The following is a 24,358-nucleotide window of genomic DNA, read 5'->3' on the forward strand; positions in this document are numbered from 1 at the left end:
ATAAGGAGGTTCCTTAGTGAACGTGGAACTTCTCAAAAGGCCCCTTCACCCAGCACAGAAGCAATTAAATATCTTGCGTTTATGTCAAGAAAATATGCCAGGACACTCCCTCGCACACATTGCTCTCTTGCATGTTATCACTTATCTCATGAAATTAGTAAACACGATATTGGCTGCGCGCAATTTAAGAGACAGGGACCGCCTGGTGATTTGTATCCTAGGGGCACCCACAAAAAATCCCAGAAAAGCACATGAAGGAGCTCTGAAAAAACGTAGTTTTTGGCAAAGGCACAGAAAAGATAAGCCTAAAGCGCCGTGGATGTGCTAGCGGTGTATTTCCGCGTGTGAACGGGGTAAGGAGAATGCTTCAGGAAAGACGCTGCAAGCATGGCTGGATGGGCAGAGGGCCGTGGGGACATGGGAAGACCCGTCATGGGCGTGAGAGGGACAGGCAGCCAGAGCTGCCGTTCAAGGCTAACCATGGAGAGAGTGAAAAGACTGCTCGTGAAATCCAAACAGTGGCCTTTACTGGGGCAGGCAACCCTGCCACGGTGCCGCGCTCAGCATCGCGTCATATGCCCAGACAGGCTGAAGGACGCCATGTTGTACAGGGGAAGGGGTGTGCCCAATGTTGCAAGCAAACCTGGTCTATTCCTGCACAACGAATTGCATGCAGAAGTCCTGCTTCAGTCTTTCATTTCTGATGCACGTGGTCGAAGTCACGTTACCAGTCCTTAGAATTGCACTAGAAACCCTGCTTGCATGTCTTGTACATCTGGTAGAAGACCTGCTGTCATGCCCTATACATGCGGTCCAGGGCCTGCACCCATGCCAGGAAACTGTATAAGGAAATCTGCTTGCGTTTCTTATGCATATGGTGGAAGCCAGGCTTCCAAGCCTTATACGTGCGGTTGAGGGCCTGCTTCAATGCCATGAAACTGTATAAGGAACTCTGCTTGCATGTCTTATGCATATGGTGTAAGTCCGGCTCCCATGCCTTATACATGCGGTCAAAGGCCGTCTTCCATGCCATGAAACTGTATAAGGAAATCTGCTTGCATCTTGTAAGGATGTGGTGGAAGCCCGACTTCCATGTCTTGTCAATGTAATTGAGGACCTGCTTCCTTGTCTTATCATGCGATAGAAGTTCTGTATCTGGGCCTATTGGGAATGATACAAATCTGTGTATTCTAAATGTGATGGAAGCCCTGCTTTCATGTCCAGTGAATAGTACAGAAGTGCTGTTTTCATGGTTCCTATTTCTGATAGCGTTTCTATTCCCAGGTCTTATACATGCGATAGAAGATGCCCAATACATGTGAAAAGGGTCCATCTTTCATGCCCTTCCATAGGCGCCATGCATGGGGTGCAACAGGGGCCTTGTCAGCGGTCTTTAAAGATACAATACAGTCCACCCAGAAATGTCTAAAGTGCAATTTAGGCCTCGATTTCAATCCTCATAAATGTGCGTAATAAGAGGCCCTGTGGCAAACCTCATAACTTCAAAAGTCTCCATACTGGCATGCCTCATAGTGCCTCGACAATTTACAGGATTCAAAAATAATGACAAACATAACTAATAAATGCCATCGAGGCCGGTGGGGGATGCAGGGCGGTCTTATAATAGAATAGAGGGCCTGCAGAATGGGCTTAGAAATGCAATTGAAGCCCAGCTTCCAGTCATTATAAATGCAGCAAATGCCCTGCTTGTACGTTTCATGACTCCCAAAGAAGTCCATTCGTAAACGTAAAACATGCGATCAGGCCTGTTCGGAAGGTCCGCAGGGGCTCAACATTTCTAAACGTGTACATAACCAGTCCAATATGCGCAATGCAGTCCCTATGTGGAGGTCGTATAAGGGCGATAAGCGCATTAGAGGCCCTGCTTGGCAGTCTTAAAAAAATGCAATGCACGGATGAGTAAAAATGCAATAGAAGCTCGTCAGGGATCTTGCAATGTGTAGTTAAGATCCTCACCTTTCATTCCAGAGACCACCCTCCCACCTTTTTTTCCAGGGACCCCATCCTCCCATCTATGTCCCTCACCCCGCCCTCCAGCCCCCCATATAGGCACACTCTATACCTCTGTGCGCCCCCACAACTGACCTCTACTCCTTCCCAAGCGTATTGTATAAGGGTGCTTTCTAGCCGTCCACCATGTCCCTTGGATCCATTACCGCCCACCCCCTCCGTCCACCCCCTCCTCTTGTCCCCCCCCAGCCCGGAAAGGGCCTGCCAGGTCCGAAATATATCCACAATCAGGCGCCAAATGCAAACTCCCCTTTCGCCATGTCCTCATTTGAGAAAATAGCAGAGGCCACTGCGAATGAATCACAGGAGCGCGTGGCCTTCGGGTTCTGTGTCTATGTCCGTATGCCAGGCCCTGGGCCCATCGGTGGGGTTGGCTGGAATCGGAATTGGCACACCGTCCCTGGCTGCTCTAGAGATCTATGGCACTCAGCCCCAGAACGCTACCCAAGACATGGCCGATTTGCTGGCAATGCGCGGAATAATCGCAATAAAAGCGAACCAGCAGGCCATCCCCTCCACTTCCAGGGGAAGGAGGCCGCGCGCCTCGGCTGACATGTATATCATGCCGGCAGCCCGACGCCTGGGGCCTGCAGCGGGCCGGGGGCCCTGGCGTGGCATTTCTTCACATTCACATCTTCAGTATTTAACAAACAAAACTACGGGACCCCCTCTTCACTGCTATTTGTGTATGTGCCGAATACACCCAATAACGTGTGAAAAAAAGAATGCGATTTCAGACACTGGATAACATTAGAACAACAATATTCTATAAAAAATAAAAAAACGACAGGATAACAAAACTGCAGAAAAACTACCTCTTCCATAAAAAAAAGAAAACTGGAATCCGGAAGAAACATAAGTGTAAATCGCAAAAAAAGAAATTAAAAAAAGAAAAGGAAAGGGCTTTTTTTTTAATCTAAATAGATGTCGAGAATGGCTGGGTACCTGCTGTGCTGTGAATTTGACTGCGCAGACTGCCCCTCCGCGCTAATGAAGCCCGCTCAGACCGTCCGGCCTTTGTGTGTCGGCCTCGCTTTTGTGCCCTGCTCCCAAAAGCTAGGCTGATTAATTAAATTTCACACTGTAGCCGGCGAGAGAACATGTTCCCACAAACAAGCAGGCCGAGGGCACCCCGCCCCCCACCCCAAAAGCAGCCAACATCAAGTTCAACAACTTGCCAGGCCCCCATTAGCATGACAATGCTGTCTGCGCTGGCAGCGGGCTTCCCACACAACAGGACCCGGAGCCCGCAACATTTTCCCAGGCTCCGCCACAATCGGACAACTGTTTGTCTAACACGCCAAGCGCGCCCCGGGCCCCCCATTCTTCTGGTTCTTTAAGAGTGGGGCGGAAGGGGGGGCAGATATTGTGCTCTAATAACACGAGTAGGCCAACAGCAATCGGGAGAACGAGTGCAAAAAGCAAATGAGATCAAAACAGTCCTCAGTCTCAAAGGAAGTGATGGGAAAAATTGACATATATATTGTGGGCCTTTAAAGGAAAATAATGCCCGGAGTGAGAGGACGAGAGATACATGAAATAAAGTACGGATCAGCTTAAAAATCAGCACCGGCACTTATTGGAGGGATGGGGGGAGGAGGGCTGGATGAATGGCGTTGAGTTGGTGAAATGAAATTAAAAGCAGCCATGGTTATACATGATAATTAAACACAGCTTCAAATACTCACGGGTCAGATGAGGGATACGTGTCAGAGGAGGTGGTTTAAAAATGCAGAGTTGTCTGCGAGTGAAGGAAGGGCGCCCCGGGTTTCACAGCCATTTAAAAAAAGAGGGGAAAATATATATATCATAAAAACAAAAATAAAAATGGTACAGCTCAAGTTCTTGGCTGCAAAGCTTCCGGCTGCCCTTTCTCATAGAAGAGGGTTCAGCTCCGCTCGCAAGAGATCTCCGCAGACGTCCCAAGAGTTAGGGTGCCCTTCCCTCAACTTTGCTGTCCTGGTTCTGCCGTCTGACCACCCAACCCCTAATGCCCCCGCCCCTTTCCCCCGCACACCCCCGTCACCCCTGCCTCGGCCCTTGGCTCATTTTCTCACAGTTCCCACCCAAGTCTGACCAGCCTGCCATGAACGTGTCCTGCAACTCAAACAGCCCGACCCCTCCGCCCCACATGTCCCATTTATTGTCCGGCCTCAATTGACGTCCATTGTCCCGGCTTTTGCCTGATCTGGGGCTTTCCTCCTCCCCCTGTGCACGCCTTTTCTCCTGCACCCCCAGCCCAGACCCCGCCCGACCCTATGCCACAGAAATAACACATCGTGCCACTATTAAATTAAATCCCCCCAAAAGTGTGTGTGCGCGGAGAGGGTGGGGGCGGGGGCTAGACGATCCCACAGTGTACTCATTTCAGTAAGCGTGGGTCCCCCCATTCCTGCTGGCTTTAAACTTGAAGCAACTTCAATGCCAACTTTGCAGCCTACCTGTGCAGTGTGGGCCCTCGACCCCTGCCCTTCCTTGGGTAAAGATGGTGTGCGGTTCGGGGGTTAGGGAGGGTGCAGCCAGAATTCAGATTCCTCCGCGGTGCCACTTGCCAAGCTGCGTGCAGACCGTGCCAGGCCCCCTTTCCAGTGCAGAACGTGGGTGACGAGCCTTCCTGCCATGGCTGCCAGTGGTAAGGACACGCGAAAAAAAATACATGGAAATGCAGGGAAAGGCAGGCACCCCGTCCGTTCCTGGGGTGCCACTCGCTGTGTCCGGGTGCTCGCGGACAGCGCCATCCAGACCAGACCCGGGCAGGAAGCGAGGAAACCACCAGCCAGGAAAAAGGCAGAGGCGTGATGAAATGCTGCCATGGATGGGAGAGGACGAGGCGGCGAGATCCGGGAGGCAGAGCGGCGCAGACAGCCGCAGCAGGCAGGGGGGCTTCTGCGGGAGAGCCAGGGACCTGCCAGACGAGGGGGCTGGCAGGCTGAGCCCCGGGTCACGGCTATTTGCGCGGGGTTAAGTAGATACGTCTGCTTATTGCCTGGAGAAATGCTTCCTTGTGCTCTGCGTTTGCTGGGATGGGAGATATGGGGGGGCTGAGCCGAGCATTATTCTGCGGCGGACGCCCATCCTGATCCCCAAGCACAGTCCTCCGGGCCTGGTGGCCCCCAGCTCCCTGCCCAGACCCAATACTGCACATCCATTTTGGAAATGGAGCTGTGGAGGGAGCGGGGGAGGAGAAAATGCATTTTTTGGTTTCTCCATATTTGAGTGCGTAAATGGTGACGTGGTGACGTCAGTGAGCAGGATAGGTTAGCCGGGCTTGGCATTTTAATGTGTTTTTCGTCCCATAGGGGGCTGGGTTGTGGCTGCTTTGAGCACAGCGCCTATGTGAAATGCCAGATTGGCGGGGAGGGCTGGTGGCTGTGTCAGGGCTTGGAGGGTTTCACAAGGTTTCCCTGCCTGCGTTGCCAGCCTGCGCCCGGTGGGGGCGCGAGGCAGGATGCTGCTGGCCCCCATGCGGCCACGGGGTGCTGCAGCATCCTTGGCCTAGTCCTCAAAGCCGACGCTGCTTGGGTCGAGCGTCTGCGCCCATTTTTTAACCCCTTGCGCACCGCACAAACCCCGGCTGAGCTACTCCAGTCAATACTTGCATATTTGATGTGGCTGAATATTCCCTACAGCACGTCTTCTAGTGGGGGGTCGAGGAGGGGGGGAAGAGGGGGGCCTGGGTTATAAATATAGTGCACAAACAATGAAGTGCTTCTGGGCGCTTGAGTGTTGGTTATTATTGCGGGTGATCGTTTTGAGATTTCGACCTGGGCCTAGGGAGCCGTTTGATGAACAACACGACTGTTTGAGGCTTAGGTCCCCATGTCACTCCCATTATCACCCATTGCAGCCCCCTTCCGTGATGTTCCTCATCTGTTATTTTGTAAACACCCCACTTTCTTGTCACATTTTATATCCAGCCCCCCCCCCCCCCCCGCCGCAGAACCGCTCTATTTGCCTGACCCCCTGTTTTCTACCACCATGGCTGAGTTCCCCCATCTCTCCCTCCCCCTCTCCTTCCTCCTCTCGCCCTGCTGTCTGCCATCTCACCACACTTGCCCCACTCCCTCCGCTCATTGCTTCGTTCTACCTCTCTGCCATTCCTCCACTCCATCCCTCCTCCCGGACCCCTCCCAACTCTTTATCTCTCCTTCTGCCCATTCCGCCTGTTAGCCCCGCTGCCTCCCTGCTTCTCCTTTCCTTCTGTCAATCCTGCCCACCCTACTCCTCTCTGCCCTCTCGACCTTCCACTCATTTCTTTCCTCATTCTCTCGCTCTGCCCTTCTGATCTCCCCCTTCCTGTCTTCCCCATCTCCCCCACACCGCTGGCCTCTCGCGCACACACATAAGGCCCCTCTGTCTAACGCTCCGGCCTCCTCTCCCTTCAAACCCTCTCTCCATATCCCACTTTCGCCCCTCGCCCCACTTCCAATATCCCCCACCTCTATCCTCGCTCCTTTCGCCCCCTCGAACCTCCGGACGCCTCGCTGCTTTTGCCCCCCGCCCCATCACACACCGGGGCGGACACGCGATTACCCCGCCTTCCTATCCACCTCATTTCATGTCTCCCTCGTCTTATTTCCTCTCTTTCCTTTCTCCACACCTCGCCTTTATCCCCTCTTTGCCTCTCCCTCCGGAACCCCACATCTGTCCTCCTGAACCCCAAAGCTTCCCGTTGCCCTGGCCTCTTCGAGCCTCGCTCTAACTCCCCATGTCCCCCTCTCCCCCTTTCTTTCTCATTCCACACCCGCCTCTCCTTTCTCTCAAGTACTCACCCACCCCTCACACTTCCCTCCGTCTCTCTATGCCACTTTCACCCCACCTTTATTAATTTCCATCACCCCCCCCCCATTGTTTCCTTTCTCATCTCCTCACGCCCCCCACCCCCCTTCACTCTCCCCACTCTAACGTCCAGCCGCCCCCTTCTTCAGTTCACCGTCGATCGCTTTATTCGGGTTCCCAGGGCGCACCCCGGAACATAATCCTTAACCACCTCAATGCCTAACGAAACTAGACACCGCCCAGGCCTAGGCCCCCTTTCTTTTGAGGGGAGAAAATAATAACACGCGAAAATAACATTGGAAAATGAGGTGATTACGGGCCCGTCCTCGCTCATCGGCCCATTTACCGTTTCTATCCAGTTAGAGCCCCCCTCGTACGCCCCCCCAGCCCTGGGATGTTGTCGTGCACCCCCGCGCTGTTTCCTGCTGGAGCCCGGCCTCCTATTGGACGGAACACGTCTTAAATGTTGCTTCTTCGCTTAATGGCCGAATTGCCGGACGGCGCTAGTTCTCCCTGTTTGGCGGTTCATTGCCACCGTTCGCCCGCAGTAATCTCAGTCTCTATCGGCGGCGCCACGTCCCGCCCTAGTGGGCCTTATTAATATCCGTATAACGCACGCGGTATTTCGAGGGAGGCTGTGAAGATGATGTCTCGCGCTGGGGGCGGCTTCTACCATAATGTGGGGTTGACCCTGATCTTATATTATATGGGTGTTTAACAGCGCGCTCACAACCAATCTTAAAGTAGTCTAGTACCCCTTGCAGATGTGCTTAATGATCAGGCTGTTTGCATGCACTGGGGGTTACGAAGGCCCGTGTCCTAATTACAAACAGTGCCTCTTCATGTTTTTTAAGCGTGTGGGTTTCAAAGCACCCGGCCCCCTCCTCTCGCGTGTGAACATTAACTAGTCCTGTTTACGAGGGTGCCTAACTTTGAGTGCCCCTCCGGGGGCGCGGGGGTCAGCCGGGCCACCCCTCGGACAATACGAACACACTGAGACCTGTGTTTTAAGAGCAGTCTGTGTTCAGATGCTAATGACTGTAAACACACACGGCCAACACGGGGCGCGGCTGCCGGACATATGTAAAGCACCCGGGAGGGCAGTAAACACACACTGTGGGGCAGGTCGCGGCCGGGACACCCGGGCGCGAATTATGAAGGGCACGTGTGTCTAGGGCTGTGTACACGAACAGAAAGCACCGGGACACTCACAGGCTGCCAGGCGCACTCACGGGCACAATTACACACATGCAGGCACTAGGCACCGTAGACATTAAGGCAGGCAAGCACACAGGATTGCTCTCTGACTCACAGGCATGCAGACAGAGGTTCGTATCCACAGGCATCCCGAAAGACAGTCAGGCTTAGAGACAAGCACACAGAAACACCCAGGAAGCCTCACACTGACGGACTCACGGGCAAAAAAGGTTACACAGGCAAACAGACAGAGCAACACTGAAATAAGCATCCATCGTCACTTGGCAGCCAGTCAGACAGTGCCCCACACAAGTAGCCAAGCGTGTAGGCAGACAGCCAGGCAGGCTCCCGGAGACGCAGCCAGCCAAACAAACACACAGACAGACATTCGGACAAATTCACAGTCACCCACACTTACCATCGGACAGTCAGGCAGGCTCCCAGACAGGCAGACAGACAATGATACTCATGGGCTGGCTTCCAGAAAAACAGGCAGACATTCAAGTTCACAGACAAGCACGCTCTCTCAGGCTGGCTCTCATAGAGACAGCCAGACAGGGTCCCAGACAAACAGACAGCCACACTCACGAGCTGTTCCCCAGACAAATAGGCAGACAGCCGGACAGGCTCCCAGACAAACAGGCAGCCACACTCACAAGCTGTTCCCCAGACAAATAGGCAGGCAGACAGTCGGATAGGCTCACAGACAAACAGGCGGCCACACTCACAAGCTGTATTTGTATTTAGTATGTATTGAGCATTTGTTAGGCGTCTACACAACAGAATGGTGTTTCCAAGCACCAAAAGGTAAAATCGGGAGGGAACAAGGGCAGTAAATAACATTGGCAAGAGCAGTACATATACAATCGTGGTCCTACTAGGCCTTGTGGCATTCGGACGTGCACGTGTCCCCCAGACAAGAAGGCTTTCCCACTCAACACGCGGACAGACAGCCACCCATCCAGACAGAAAATGTCTCGAAGGAATTAAATTAATTCAAACTCAAAAATAGCCTCCCGCCACCCCCCGGACTCGGATGGCAGCATGTACCCGTGCCCAATGCCAGGAAGCAAACCATAGCCTGGTAATAGAAGAATCTGCCACAACATTTCAATGGGCAGACAATGGGGTTCAGTCTCAATTCTTCGTATACATGTCTCGAAATGCATCGTAAAATGTGGGCTCTTTTAATGCTATCTATAAAAATACAGACCAAAAATATATACCCTCCTCTGCAATATTTTCTCTATGATTCAAACACGTAGGGCCTGATTTACAAAGTGTTTTCAATGGGATTTTCCAATTGAAAAACGCATTTGTAAAGCAGGCCCAAAGACCTGATTCCATGTATCTCGCCTTCTATCAGTGGACAGCCGGTATGCATGGCATTTAGCACACCTGCTATGTACACAACACTGACACACACGCTGACAAACAGTATCACACGCGCCAGACACATGCACCCTTACAGAGGCCAACACACATTGTGTGTACACACATGCATATATAGGCACACACTGACATACACGCTGACAAACAGTATCACACGCGTCAGACACATGCACCCTTACAGAGGCCAACACACATTGTGTGTACACACATGCATATATAGGCACACACTGACATACACGCTGACAAACAGTATCACACGCGCCAGACACATGCACCCTTACAGAGGCCAACACACATTGTGTGTACACACATGCATATATAGGCACACACTGACATACACGCGCACACGTTCATACGAAAGAAAACACACAGAGGTATAAATATACACACATACAGAAACGCACAAATACAGACAGCCACAAAGGAGACACACCGCCAAGCGTATTACTGCCTCTTTAAGGCCCTTTCCATCCCCGCCACCCCCAGCTTCTGCTGTACATTCAATGTGTGCCCAACACAACGCCGCTCAGCCAGGGAGAAGCCGCACAACAATACAATTCTTAAAACATTAACGTGTCTGAAAGCGCTCTCCAGAGTGCTGAATTCTTCTGCAACGTAAAGAAATTCGTGGCTGTGTTTCTAACGCGCTCCCAAAATAGAAACCTGAAAATAACATCGATATCATACCGGGGATGCATGCGAATAAACGAGGTGTGCCCCACAATATCTGTAATTAATGGCGTGTCCGCAGCCCCCAAACTCCAGGCTGGGGCTCTGGGGGTAGCAATGACGCTCCAGGGGAAGGCGGCTCCTTACATGCAATATTCGCCGTTTGTGGGAGTGCTTTCTAGCGATGGGGTGTTTATGTCTTTGTTTTTAATTGCAGGGGACTCTCAGCCCCCCGCCCCCCGCCCCCCGAGGGGTTTCAGGGCCCTCGGGACACATAAGCAGCACCAGGGGCGTGTGTCACGCAGTGGAGCACATGCATTCGGCAGCGATTGAAACACGGCAACGATTACACCCCAAGACCTGGAACACGAAGAGTTCGTTCCGAGAAATGCAAATTTAATGTGGCATCTTTACAGCACAAGTGGGTTTTTGCAATCACAGAACCGCCGCCTGCAGTACGATATATACACACCCTCAATACTGCGGGTGACCTACAGCTGGGATGCCATGGAGCCTGTGATTCCAACAAGGCAAATGTATTGTAAACTTGCATTTCTCGAGACACTCTATTCTTCTACCAGGCGGTGGGAGAGTAATATGTTTCTACGGGTGCGTAAAACATGTACACACACACACACACACACACACAATATATATATATATATATATATATATATATATATATATATATATATATATATATATATATATATGATGTGCAATTTCGAAACCCATACATCACGCAGGTGACTTCATGCTCACTATCCCTGCTCGTGACATCATTCCAGCGACTTATTGATTGGCACCATTGCGCAGCCCACGTGGTCAAGTGAACGTGTAATTCTGCAAGCATGGAAATGTCATTCCACTATAAACACACAGCACGTGCTCAGCTCCCCAATCAAGCAGCCTGGCATTGGGGCGCACTGTGGACCGGCCCCCACGCCCCTTCGCTGCGCCAGTGTCCCACCCGAGCTGAACACTCCCGAGGGTGGCGCCGGTGGAAACGCCCCGTCCTCGCGCACAGCCGCATGCTTTTTAAGATCTGCAGCTTGTGCATGAAGAACACGCGTAGTAAAGCCTCGCCCAACGGGAATGAAATGTCGTTTTTTATTGTATTATTATAGTCTGCCCGACAGGTCCCACTTTCATTGCCCTGCTTTTTATAATTATTTTTCCGTTACAAAATAAAAAAAACAGTTTTCTGATGAGACCAAACTAAACGATGTATTTCTTATTACAAGAAAACCAGCGCCAAGCTCCTCTGAATAACCCGTGCAAATGAGACTAGCCACTGCACGCACATGTGTGTTTATATCACGTTCTGTGCGACTTTTGCGTGGTAACAGTCGTTTCACGTGATTGTATTCTCTCTCTCGTCTCTCGTATATATAATATGTATAGTATTATTTTATATATAGTATTCACACACATGTATGTGTGTCTGTTTTACATATGCGTGTGATATATGCCTGTGGTGTACATATCCATTTTAATTTAGTTTTGTAGTTTTGTACTTTCTGCTGATTTTTCAGTGATTAAGTTTTCTAATCAAAGAAGGCGAGGAGACTAAGATCTGCTGGGGATGGGGGAGTTACGGGGGGTTGGGGTGGGGGCCTATGTCTTTGATACACCCCCTTGCATTGGTACCTTCTGCAGTGAGATGCCTGGCACCCAAGCTCACCTGCTGTCAGTATGAACTATTCCAGGTTCCTAAAAGGCGATGTCAATATCTGAGCCGGTGGCCCCGCACCTGCGCTAATTCCACCGAGAGCCGCAGCCCCACGTGCTCGTGGGCGAATGCCCGCTGCGTACAATGCACGTGGAAAAAACTGGAGCCATTTTCTATTTAACACCGGAATGCGTGTTTTTCCCTGCTTCGCTCTTACGCGGAATTGCGCAGTTAACGCGGGAAATGCACTCGGGCTATTCTTGCCATCAAACGTGCCAAACAACCATTTCAATGTATGTGTTTGCCGGGATCAGGTCGTGAATTCGCTGTTCTTTTTTCCCAGCGTTAGCGGAGCTCAGGTGAGATGCGTCAAGGCATACATTGGCTGCTTTCATCTTTCCTGGTGGCCCGTGGGCGGCTCTAGAGAGAGGCGGGCGCTCTGGGGGTGGCATGCCCCGCCAGGCCGATATGCTTCACTGTAGCGCGACTCGAGCGCAGGGTCCATTCTAGCGGGCAGTCTGGCCGGTGCGCCTGAGCTGTCCATGGTCCTGCATATTCCCTGCCCTTGGGTGCTCCAGTGCCACCGTCTAGCTATTGGTTGGTCTGCTCTCACTCATTCCCGGCAGAGACATATTTATGGACATATATATATATATATATGTCCCCCCTACTATCTCGATCACCACTGGTCTCTCCGTGTACAGCTGGCTGGATAGCGGGGTGGATAGATAGCTAGGTACATATGTGTACGCGTCTCCTTCACATCGATCTACCCATCTGTAAATATATACATGTGCACATACACATATGTATGCATTTAGGCATATATGGCCGTCTTTGTATTCTGCGTGCAATACAATATGGGCCTGATTTGCTAAGGTTTTTTCAATGAGACATCTCAATTGAAAAACATGTTTGTAAATCAGACCCGATGGGCCTGACTCGTGGAATTTTTAGCACGGTGCAAAGTGACTTTGCACTACCAACAAAAACCCTGATTCATGAAGCAGTGAAAAGGTATATTTTCGCAGTGCAAAGTTGCACTGCAAAAATACACTTTGCACAGCTTCATGAATCGGGGTATTTGTAGGCCGTGCAGAGTCAGTTTGCTGCAGTGCAAAGTAGTTACTTTGCGCCGTGCAAAAAAAATCCATGAATCGGCCCTTTACATCTATATTTATAGATGTGTGTGCATATAATATAGAGAGCGAGACGGAGATGCTATATTGCATAGTGACATTACAAGCATGACTGTGGAGCGTCGTTCTACCGCCTTTGGTGATGTTTAATCTCTTTCTCTTTGCCCCCTCTCTCCCTTGGTGCATCTTTCCATGCAGGCATGTCTCCTTTGTATGTCTCTCACTCTGTGCATGTATGCCTACCTCTAATTCTCTTTCCAGGTTAGGTGCAGGAACCCACACACTACGTAGTGTTCTTTAGCACCCCCCAGAAGATGGGGCCCCCCTCGGATGGTGCCGGTTGGGGGACTGGAACACACTACAATCCTCACACAAAGTTGAAAAGCCCAATTTAAGAACATTCAAACGGGCGCCTTATTTGTTAGATGCAGTCATGCGAGAAAGTGGCACAGATCAACACCCTCTGTGCATTTGGGGCGTGGGGGGGGGGGGTTCTCAGGTCTGTCAGATTGGAGCGATGTACAGTAGAAAGGCTGGCAAAAAAGCACACAGGTGACCGAACAGCACACCCTCACATACATGTAAAGTCGGGGTGCACCGAATAAATGGAACGTTTTAACCCCTAAGCGAATGCCACATTAGAAAAGACACCCCTATGCTGTCGTGGTTTATTACGCGGTCACCCTCAACTCAGAGTTCCTTTGCCTCCAATGAACGTGGCGCACAATAAAGCACTATCAGTTTGGTGAGGCCTCCAACAGGGACGTCATTTCATCAAAATGCCATCATATGACCCCCTTCACACCTGATGACATCACAGGAAGTGATGTCATTTGACCCCACCCCGAAGTGACATCACGTGAAGCGATGGAACACGACCGTTTACCCCTTGACAAAACAGGAAGTGGCATCACATAGCATTGTTTCTAAATGCACTATGAAAAATATGGTTACAATATTACTGTAACATGATTTACCTTTCATACACGAATGGATCACCAGATGTATCAGCAGAAAAAAAACCTGCTATAACTGCAACTTGGGAAAAGCAAAATACATATTCTGAAATGGATGCTTATTCTACTCTAAATGCTTTTTGGAGGATTTTGTCTGCATTGTTAATTTGAGGTGTTTAAGAACATACTAAATCAGTGACTCACCCCCTGAAGTGTGCCTGAAATACACCTTTAATGAGTCTAGCAATTATTGTATGTATTATCAAAAAGACAAATAGCGCAGATAGACACATGGCATTGGCCACAGCCCAGGAGCTTCAATTTGTATAAAAAAAATTAAAAACGTTTTTTAGGGTTAGCATGGGAGACCACAGGGGTAGCAAGGGAACCCACAGGGGTAGCAAGGGAACCCACAGGGGTAGCAAGGGAGACCACAGGGGTAGCAAGGGAACCCACAGGGGTAGCAAGGGAACCCACAGGGGTAGCAAGTGCAACCTCTGGCGACCCTTAAATTACTTCCCTGACCTCCAACCCATCTCACACCCAACCACCAAGTAACCATTGCCACAATGGACTAAGAACCAGGCCGGTGTGTGTATTCAGAATATATATTTTCATTAATTTATTTAAACCAAATTTGACAAACAGATTAACATCAGCCACCAATACTGTGGCAACACAAGAACAAAAATGACTTCCGTAAGGGCACTAACACAGATAATGCTGAGCTATGCAGTCACAAGTACTTCTTTTTGAATCACCCACCAATACAGAAAAAGAACAATTCACGACACGCAGTGATTGCTGAGTGGGAAACCTGCAAAACCAACGAGTTAAGCACAGGCGTATAGGTGATTCCATTGTCTCAGAGGCACATTGCGGTGGGAGGAGGGGCGGAGTTACAGCGATTTCTGAGACATGCATGTTCTAGATGTAAAAGGCAGCTCTCTTTCAGTGTTGCTCCTTGTGCTCACTCTGAGGCGCAAGCCGAGCTCCCCCGGGAGTGGCCCACTGGCCACACGTGTAGCTTGCAGTACGTGCATTTACTTGCCCTGTGTTTTTTCACAATTCAGCCTCTGGTCTGAGCAGGCTTTGTGCAATTCTACACACTTCGCACCAGTCCTCGCCCTGTAACTACATCGGACGATAATAACGATTACCCGCATGACGGTTTATTTTACCAGTGGCCGAAAGACCAGGGAGACAAATAAATAAACATATACTGCCAAAACGATATGCTCTTACATCCCTGGAAGGGCATGTGGTAGGTCTTTCTTGCTGCTAAAAACCAGAGAGTAATGCTGGGGACAGTGCCATCTACCGGCAATCTGGGCACACTGCGGAAAAGTGCCCTGACGCCACCTCAGCGCCCGTCCATCTGTCGGCCTCTGTGTGGCTTTTTCTCTCTGACTGCTCGACTGCCAGCAGGCTCCTCCTCTCGGACTACCTGACACCTGTACCTGTCCCTCTCTTCATGTCTTCAGGTTGTTCTTTATTATTACTCGCGTCAATAAAGTTTGTTAATGAGTCCCTCTTACGTATAGATGCACTATCAGAGAACACACTCCCTGTCTGCACCGTCTAGCTTTGCAGAGCCTAGGTTTGCCCACTTGACCACACACATGCACTGAGAGAGACGCATAGAGGCTAGCTGTCCCCATCTTGGCACATAGCCCTGGCTGTGTAGCTCAGTGCACCCGCTTTGGCGACTCGCATATCGAGAAACAGCTCTTGGTATGGCAGTACAGGGTGGCCTGTTCCCTCGCAGGCAGCCATGCCTGCTTAGGACCCACCGAAGATAGCAGAGCAGGCAGCGTGCACACTGATGCAGGCGACATGTTCTTGTGTTATATAAGTGGCCAAATGCTCCCTTGCATGGTGTGTGCAAGTGTGCTCACAAATCCCTGCCTGCGGACGCGGCACACCGCCAATCTCGGCCAGTGTCAGTCACCTCTACCCCAGGGCGCACACCGGTATAGTGTATACTTCTGTAAACACACCAACCACACGCACGGACACACGCACAAACACACGTGTGATTGGGCTGACATACAAAGCTATGGACGCGCGACTGACACACAAAGATACAGACGCGTGCTCTTACACGGGACAATGCACAAAGGCGCGAGTCACAAAAACAAACACAGGCCCATGTAGGCACATGGGCAAATACACACAGGTGCACACATGTATTCTACAGAAAAACATAACCAGGTATAACACAAAGCTACACAGGCATGCACGTGTAGAGGCAGATACACACATACACACTCGCATAGACACAGAGAGACCCACAACGACAAACGCTGGCTTTATTGTTCAGGGCACCCCGAACATCCTGACTGATGTGTGGATTACTAAAAACGAAGAGGTGCGCGGAAATCAGCGGCAAGTGACCCATGGCGCATAAGCATCCAGGAGAGGCCGAGGGCGGGCGGAAGGAAGCACATCTGTATGCACATAAAGAACAACTCTAAGGGCCAGATTCATGGATTTTTTTTGCACGGGTAAAAGTGACTTTGCACTGCTGAAAAGTGACTTTGCATGGCGAACACAAACCCTGATTCGTGGAACTGTGCAAAGCGTATTTTTGCAGTGCAAAGTCAGTGCAACGTCATTTTTGCAGTACAAAATGAACTTTGCACTGCAAAAATACGCTTTGCACAGTTCGACGAATCAGGGTTTGTTGGCGGTGCAAAGTCACTTTTACCCGTGCTTTCTTCCGCCCTCGTAGACGGTGTGCAATTCTTCCTCACGGTGTCAGTACACACACGCACCTCTTTAACTATGCATAATGTGCACACACGTGTGTGAGGATATACATGGAGCATACATACAAATATAATCAAATTGTGTAACACAATATAAATATATAAACACGCGCAATACCAAACGTTTAACGTTCACATAAAATAGGCAACGTGGTGATATATATATATATATATATATATATATATATATATATATATATATATATCGATCTCTGACACCACGTAGCATAGACACATAGATATATTAATGCATAGATACATTAATAGCATAGACAGTAGTTTACATGCGAAAAGACAAAGCGCCCAGAAGACCCCTTTGTAACGGGGGATTGTGGGCACCCGCAGGGTGACGTTGCTTGCACCCAAGCGCTGAATATCGGAGATAACGCCCCTCCCCCTTACTTCCTGAAACAATCCACCTCAGCCGTTCCAGCTGCTTTTCTTAAACGCGACTGTCCTTTCCCCGACACACGCCGCCTGCGCAGAAAGAGGCACCGCGCCCGTTTCCATCAATTAACAGATCCGTGCCTGTCGCTTATTGCCAGGGTTCCTCGTGTATCATTGCTCGGCGTCGGGCGGGAATAGGGCTTCGCGGGGTTGCTTTTTCACATGGAAACGGCTGGCATACAGACATGGTGATGGGTAAATGTGCAATCTTCTGGGGACCCCCACAGGTATACATACACACAGTCAGGGAGGGTGCTTGACAGTTCATTAAGTAAAAGATACGAGCCAGGCGGGGTCAGAGCGATTTGCGTTCCTGGAGATTTCGATGCTTCTGAGACCGTCGAATGCAACGAACGTGAATGCGTTTCCAGGGCAGCTTTCAATCTCAAGGCTTCAGTACCTTTTCCCACACAACGCAGGCCGGGGCAGCACAGGCTCACAACGGGTTGTCACACACCAAGCTTAGAAACATGGAGTGCAGTTTCAGCCCCAGTAGCCAGGCTATTGGCTACCCCCTCTTCCCTGAAAGAGGCACCTTTGCCAGCTTTACCCAAAGTGACATATTGTGTCCGTTTTATTGGGCCCACTGCTAAACCCTGTTTTTTAAATATGACTTATCGTGCGCTTGTGCGTTCTTTCTAGAGCACCGCAAGTAACTTGATATGCACCCCAGCATGCAGCTGGCAGTGGATATGAGCAAGGTACAGGGCAACTCACCACCCTCTGGCAGAGCCATACACTGGCCATGTGTGATGCCATCCACACATGCCAGGGCATCCAGTCACATGCTGTGTCGAACTTCGACATATACAGTCACTCTCGCCCCGTGAATTAAAGATGTTCAACTGGCCCTGTGGTTTATTATGTCATCAAAAGCCCCAAATGGTATTATAGGGCACCCCACAAACAGAGAGACCACTGAGGACTTCCGGTGACATGGCACTATTACACGACACCAAAGAAAGGGTTGGGGATAAATATCATGAAAATCTTGAGATGAAATGCAAACATGAAGGGCCTGCGCTCAAAGACTTGGAGCCTGATTCACAGAAGTGTTTTATAATGGCACAGACCCATTGGAAAACGCGCAGTGAATCATGCCCTGGCGCTCGAGCAAATGACAAGGTGCCCGTGAGCTTCTCGGATTTGCACCTGCTCCCTTATGCCCGATTCACAAAGGCTCAAACTGGCGCCAATCTAGAGAGACCCGCAGTATGTTTCAGAGGTTCGCCTGTAATGCAATTCCCAAAGATTTGCTAAAGGGCAACTGAGAGATGCTGGCGGCTGCTCCAGGCTTGCTCCAGTATTACGCGTGGCTTGCTCCAGTATTACGCGTTGTGAATCATGCGTAGGGTGCACGGTGGAACCCAAGATGCTCGCAGGCCTCTCCGGATAGGATTTGGCAGTCAGCTATAGGGTGCAAGGCGGAACCCAATATGCTCGCAGGCCTCTCCGGATAGGATTTGGCAGTCAGCTATAGGGTGCAAGGCGGAACCCAATATGCTCGCAGGCCTCTCCGGATTGGCTCCTGGTTTAGGATTTGGCAGTCAGGTATAGGGTGCAAGGTAAAACATAAAATGCTCGCAGGCCTCTCCGGATTGGCTCCTGGTTCAGGATTTGGCAGTCAGCTATAGGGTGCAAGGTGGAACCTAAAATGCTCGCAGGATTCTCCAGATTAGCTCCTGGTTCAGGATTTGGCAGTCAGCTATAGGGTGCAAGGTGGAACCTAAAATGCTCGCAGGACTCTCCGGATTGGCTCCAGGTTTAGGATTTGGCAGTCAGGTATACGGTGCACGGGTGCAACCTAAAATGCTCGCAGGCCTCTCCGGATTGGCTCCAGGTTTAGGATTTGGCAGTCAGGTATAGGGTGCACAGGTGCAACCTAAGATGCTCGCAGGCCTCTCCGGATTTGCTCCAGGTTTAGGATTTGCCAGTCAGGTATAGGGTGCAGGGTGGAACCTAAAATGCTCGCAGGACTCTCCGGATTGGCTCCAGGTTTAGGATTTGCCAGTCAATCATAGGGCACTGGGGCAACCCTAGATGCTTGCAGGCCTCGCCTCTCCGGATTGGCTCCGGGTTTAGCATTTGGCAGTCAGCTATAGGGTGCAAGGGGGCAACCTAAGATGCTCGCAGGCCTCGCCTCTCCGGATTGGCTCCAGGTTTAGGATTTGGCAGTCAGCTATAGGGTGCAAGGGGGCAACCTAAGATGCTCGCAGGCATCTCCGGATTGGCTGCAGCACCACACTTTCAGATACAGTGCTAATAACCTTTGGGTTTCCCATTGGTTAAAACTCTGTAATTAAAATAAATAAATAATATCACCACCATGAACCACAGCTCGTAATTGGCAGGTGAGAGTTTTTCTGTAAACGACCGAGGCCTGTGCAAAGCACAAACAGAGATAGAGAGAGCTGGGTATACAGATGCACACATATACATACACAAGATTAATACGTTATGCCAGGAGCGATGTGACTTCCTGAGAGTCAATGGTATCACATATGTGCTGAAACATACAGCCTATACTGAATTTGCATTATACATTAATACATTTATGGTAGGTGTGATGTAAACATTTCCAATATTTATGTCAGAGCCTGAAAACCAGTCAATATCTGAAAAGAATGTCTAGCTTCTGTCCAACCCTATGGTATTTCCATAATATATGTATGAAACGCATAGAAGCTGCCTCGGCATCTCATTGGTCCGATGATGTTGCTGCCCTACGGATGTAGACCAGGTCTTGGAATGAGTGGTTAACGGCACTGCACGTCAGCAGTCATTGCCCATAGCGAAGCCTCTATACATTAATTAGACAAAGTTGCTCTCTTATTGTTTCTCAACAATGACTACAAGCGCTGTTCTTTTAGCAGTATGTTTTTTAAACGAAGACACGTTTTTAAAAAACTGCTATGTTACACCACATCTCTTCCTGGACACACAACTCCTCCTATCCGAGTCCATTTAAAACAATCAAAGAGGCAATGCCATACTAGGGACCAATTCATTTATTTGATAAATATTTCGTTTGTTTAATGATCAGTTATTACTACTAGTTATTGATGGGATGCAATAACTTCCACCAGAGGGTATGCCCACTTGGAAACATGAAGCCAAATGGAAACAGATATCTCCGCACAGGAATGAGCTTGCAGCACCAGTGCAGTAAAAAAAAAAACTCTGCCCAGTTGTCAGTTGAAACTTTTGTTGAAACACATTGTAGACAGCAAAACAATTCCAGTATTTATTAATGTAAGAACCCACTCCTGATGCTGTTGCCCAAATAGGGCCAGTATTTGCCCCAGTAAAAGCACACAGGCTAGGACACACATGATGGCTTTGCAGTCCTCTGTATAAGCTGCAGAGCGGTGGATGTGGCTTGCTTTGAACTGCGCATGCTCTGCGGATGAGTGTCTCAGCACTGCGCATGTCTGTTTACTGTCTGTGCAGCCCGGATTTGCTGCCGGAGCCCAACATTCCCTGGGAGTCGAACAAGGAAACGGCGAGGCCCGAAGATCTGCAGTTCCGGGAATGCGAAGCGAGTAGAGGGCGCCCCACCCCCATCACAGACGGTTAGCCATATAGCGCTGACATGTAACTATACCACCACGTCTGAGAGCTGACACCCTGGAAGCATGCAGCAAGGAAGGGTACTTCAACTCTGCCCTGACGAAGGTGGTCATATTCACTTTCTTTCACCACCGAAACGCGGATTCCAGCAAGGGGGATTTTCCAGGCCGCTGGTTTGGAAGAGAACCAGTGACCCTACCGGGACCAACACCTTTTTTTGTGACTAATCACAGCGTGTAGGAAAGAAATGTTTTCTTTTCCCTCACACCCTGTGATCTATCCCCTGCACGCGTAGGCAGACCCAATGAGGGCTCTTAGATCTATGGACTAAACCACCGCCGCAAACTCTCCAAAACAGTAGCTGATTTTGGAAAATAAGAAATGTGCACAAACTTTTCAACACAGAAGTGTTTCTTTGTGTTCATTCAGTGAAGTTATATTGAAAAATGTTCTGCTATACATTGGAGGAATATGGGTTTAGCAGATTCTTCAAGGAATTTTGTACAGTTATTTCGCTTAGGTTATATTTGAATTGAGCCTTGTACAATGTGTTTCTGTTTCCACATCATTTCTTTTTTCTCACGTGTTACCAACTTTGGAGGCACGTTTCTCTCCCTTTTCACTGGGTTTCGGTTTACACTCAATCATTTTTACATTGTCTTCTTTCTCAAAATTAAGACTGGTGTTCTGTTGACCACAGACCTATCAGATTCCGAGCCCCAAGTGGGGTAATGTTGTATTTCCATGTGCTTATTACAGTGAACTGCACATTAGAGATTGTTCCACGGTTGCAATATAGGAGTTACATCAAGTGTGTCAACAGCATCTAATTTTTCTTGCATTATGTACTATCATTATGTGTTTTTTTCACTTACACTGTATATTGCTTAAACACAGAATAATAGAACAACCAATTACAATGTGTGTGTTGTTTTAATTGAATATATCATATACCAAATGAGGTGACAGGGACCAGACCCAGTCTAGGCCCGATTAGAGGCACTTCCACGGATGGGAAGTATCCCCTTTTTTCTAAGCAGCGCTCATTTCCTTTGTGTGTATTTGCCCAACTACTGCCAGCATTGTCCACGGTCAGTACACAGCTGTGATGGCCATACACCCAAACGGTCAGCATATGCCTTTTTAAGGGCACACCTGTGATGTCTTTGTCTCAAAATGCTGGCATTTGTCCATGTAATGATACACCTATGGTGTCCTTGTCCCCAAATGCCAACTGTAGTGGGTTTACCTAAATGTGCCAGCAATTGCCCCTGTAAGATCACAACTGTAATGGCTCTGCCCCCAACATGCTAGCATTTTCCACTGTATGAACACAACTGTGATGGATTTGCTCCAATAAAGGTTCATTTATGTTTGCCATGGGACCAAGATAGGTTGTGCACATTATCATATTAGGGATAGACATAATAGAAAGGCTACATTTCACGGCTGTTAATATAAGTCTTTTTACTATGTCTATGCTTAATGTTATAGTGTGCCAACTCTAACTTGCGTGCGTTTTTCAGCATTTAAATGTACTTACTAGTTATATGGGCTTTGAGTACCCTTGCAATGTTTAGTGCATTCTAAGCCAGCATTGTAGCTGAAAATAATTTGATGATGTTGAACCCACAATATATGGCAGCATTCCCTCGGTGAATCCCTTTCATGGCGTTTTACCCACAATACATGGTGGCATTCTCACTTTAAATCACTTAGATGCTGCAGCAGCCACAACATATGTTTCCCTTCCATGGTGTTAGCTCAGCCCCCCACACCAAACACATGTATCCAACCAATGTCTATAGACTCACTCCGCGACACACATGAACATACACACACATGTAAATCAAAACACGTGCAACGTCAATTGATTGGGACCTTATTCATGGAAAAATGTAACACGCCACCACAAAAGAATATTTGCACAATCAATTATTTTAGGTCCTTTTTACAGACTTGGATAACCTCATCTAATGGTATCACACACCACAATCTCACTCCCACCCACTGTGACAAGAAACAAGCCATGCTTAAATAATAGCCCCTTTTATTTTATATAGATCACAAGATAATTTACATGTGGCTCCATACTCGTAATTCAAGGGGAAAACACCTGAAGCACTGTTTATAAAGACAAACAGAAGCTACCATATATCAAAATATTAGAGTTGGCTGGTTTTTATGCTTCTATAAATAACAATGCAATTCCATTTACCAGACTGATTCAGTAGAAACATGCACTCTGTCAATAGTTGGACGTTTATTCTGAATTTATTCGAACATATTAAAAGACGCAATCACATCATTTTCAATTAGTTTGAATTTAACATGAATAAGAAAGCAAAAGTAAATTGCTTGTAAAATGTCACCAAACTACAAGATTAGTAAATCCAAAGAGCAAAGGAATCAGCAAGTCATTCGCTTTCTCGTCTCAGAAGTTCACTTATTGCAAAACACCATAATCTATGTGCTGCTTTAAATTTCAAGACATTGGGAATAAATCGTTTTTTAGGTAAAAAGGAAGAGGAGAACCTAACCCACCCACAGGAGACGATTCGAATTCTGTTGCCCATTTAGCTATATCCCTTTTGGACATTTAAAGGATTAAAATAAATAAGTTAATTCAGAACTTGTATTCACATCACAGAGCAAAACACTCTTTAATCATTGTTAACCTGTAGGATTTGTTGTGCACTGTGTCCATCAGACCAGATATGCATACATGCATTTTCCACAGTGAACACCAGAGGTATTAATACATTTCCACCTGGATGAAGCTCAACATCTCCAGAGCTCTGGTTCTCTCTAGGCTGGACTACTGCAACCGGCTCTTCCTCAATTTGCCTCTTTCCTTGCCCCCTTAAACTAATCCAGAATAAAACAGCGAGACTTATCCTTGGCCTCGAGCCCAGGGATCGCATCTCTCAAGCCCTAAAATCTCTCCACTGGCTCTCTCCACTGGCTGCCGGTGACCGCAAGGATCATATTCAAGACACTGTGCATCCCCCACAAGTCTGGGCCCTGGGACCTCGCTACATCCAGCTCTTTCTATATAAATACCCCCTGCTAGATTTATTTCGGTCCTCTAGCTCCAACTCTCTGCAGGGCAGACATTTCTCCAAGTAGAGAGTGGGAGGCAGACCCCTTTCCTGGGCAGGCTCCTCCCTCTGGAACTGCACCTCTGACCCCCTTAGACATGAGCCTGCTCTTCTTACGTTCCAGAAATTCCTCAAGACTTTCCTTTACTCCTCTTCCTTCCCCTCCTGTGCTAATGTCCCTCTGCGGCTGCGACTAGTGCCTGGTCCCTTCTGAGTCATACAGGGGCTAGACCACCCCCGACCAGTCTCCCCCAGCATCCCTTAGCAGCACTTGCCCTCGGGCACCCTTCCCCAGACTAGCCGATCCTGGTCCACCCTGTCCTTTGCACTTATCTGCCTCTCCCACTTTCTCCCCTGGCACTTGCCCTCGTTGGCCCTCAGCACTCGCTCACGCCCCCCTTTCATTCCCTCTCTCATGCACTTCCTCCCCCCTCCCATCCCTGCCCCTACTCTTCCCTCCCCTGCACTTATCACATCTACTTTGCACTTGCACAAAAGGATTGTTACATGGTCAATATAACCGCCATTGTTTTTTTTCCTATGTCCCCTTGTTTGTTTTGTGGTGCCTGGAAAAACTTGTGTATAGGCGCCATACAAATACCCAATAAATAAATAAATAAAGCCAATACACCTT

At 49.0% G+C, this 24,358-nt stretch overlaps 1 long non-coding RNA gene across 1 annotated transcript in view; it reads right to left on the reverse strand.

Moving 5' to 3' along the window:
- LOC138570593 (uncharacterized) overlaps window positions 1-24,358 on the reverse strand; it is a 352,331-nt gene that overhangs the window by 303,799 nt on the left and 24,174 nt on the right. The window lies entirely within an intron of this gene.

The sequence above is a fragment of the Ambystoma mexicanum genome, chromosome 1p, assembly GCF_040938575.1.
Source record: "Ambystoma mexicanum isolate Mex_15411 chromosome 1p, UKY_AmexF1_1, whole genome shotgun sequence".
Lineage (NCBI taxonomy): Eukaryota > Metazoa > Chordata > Amphibia > Caudata > Ambystomatidae > Ambystoma > Ambystoma mexicanum.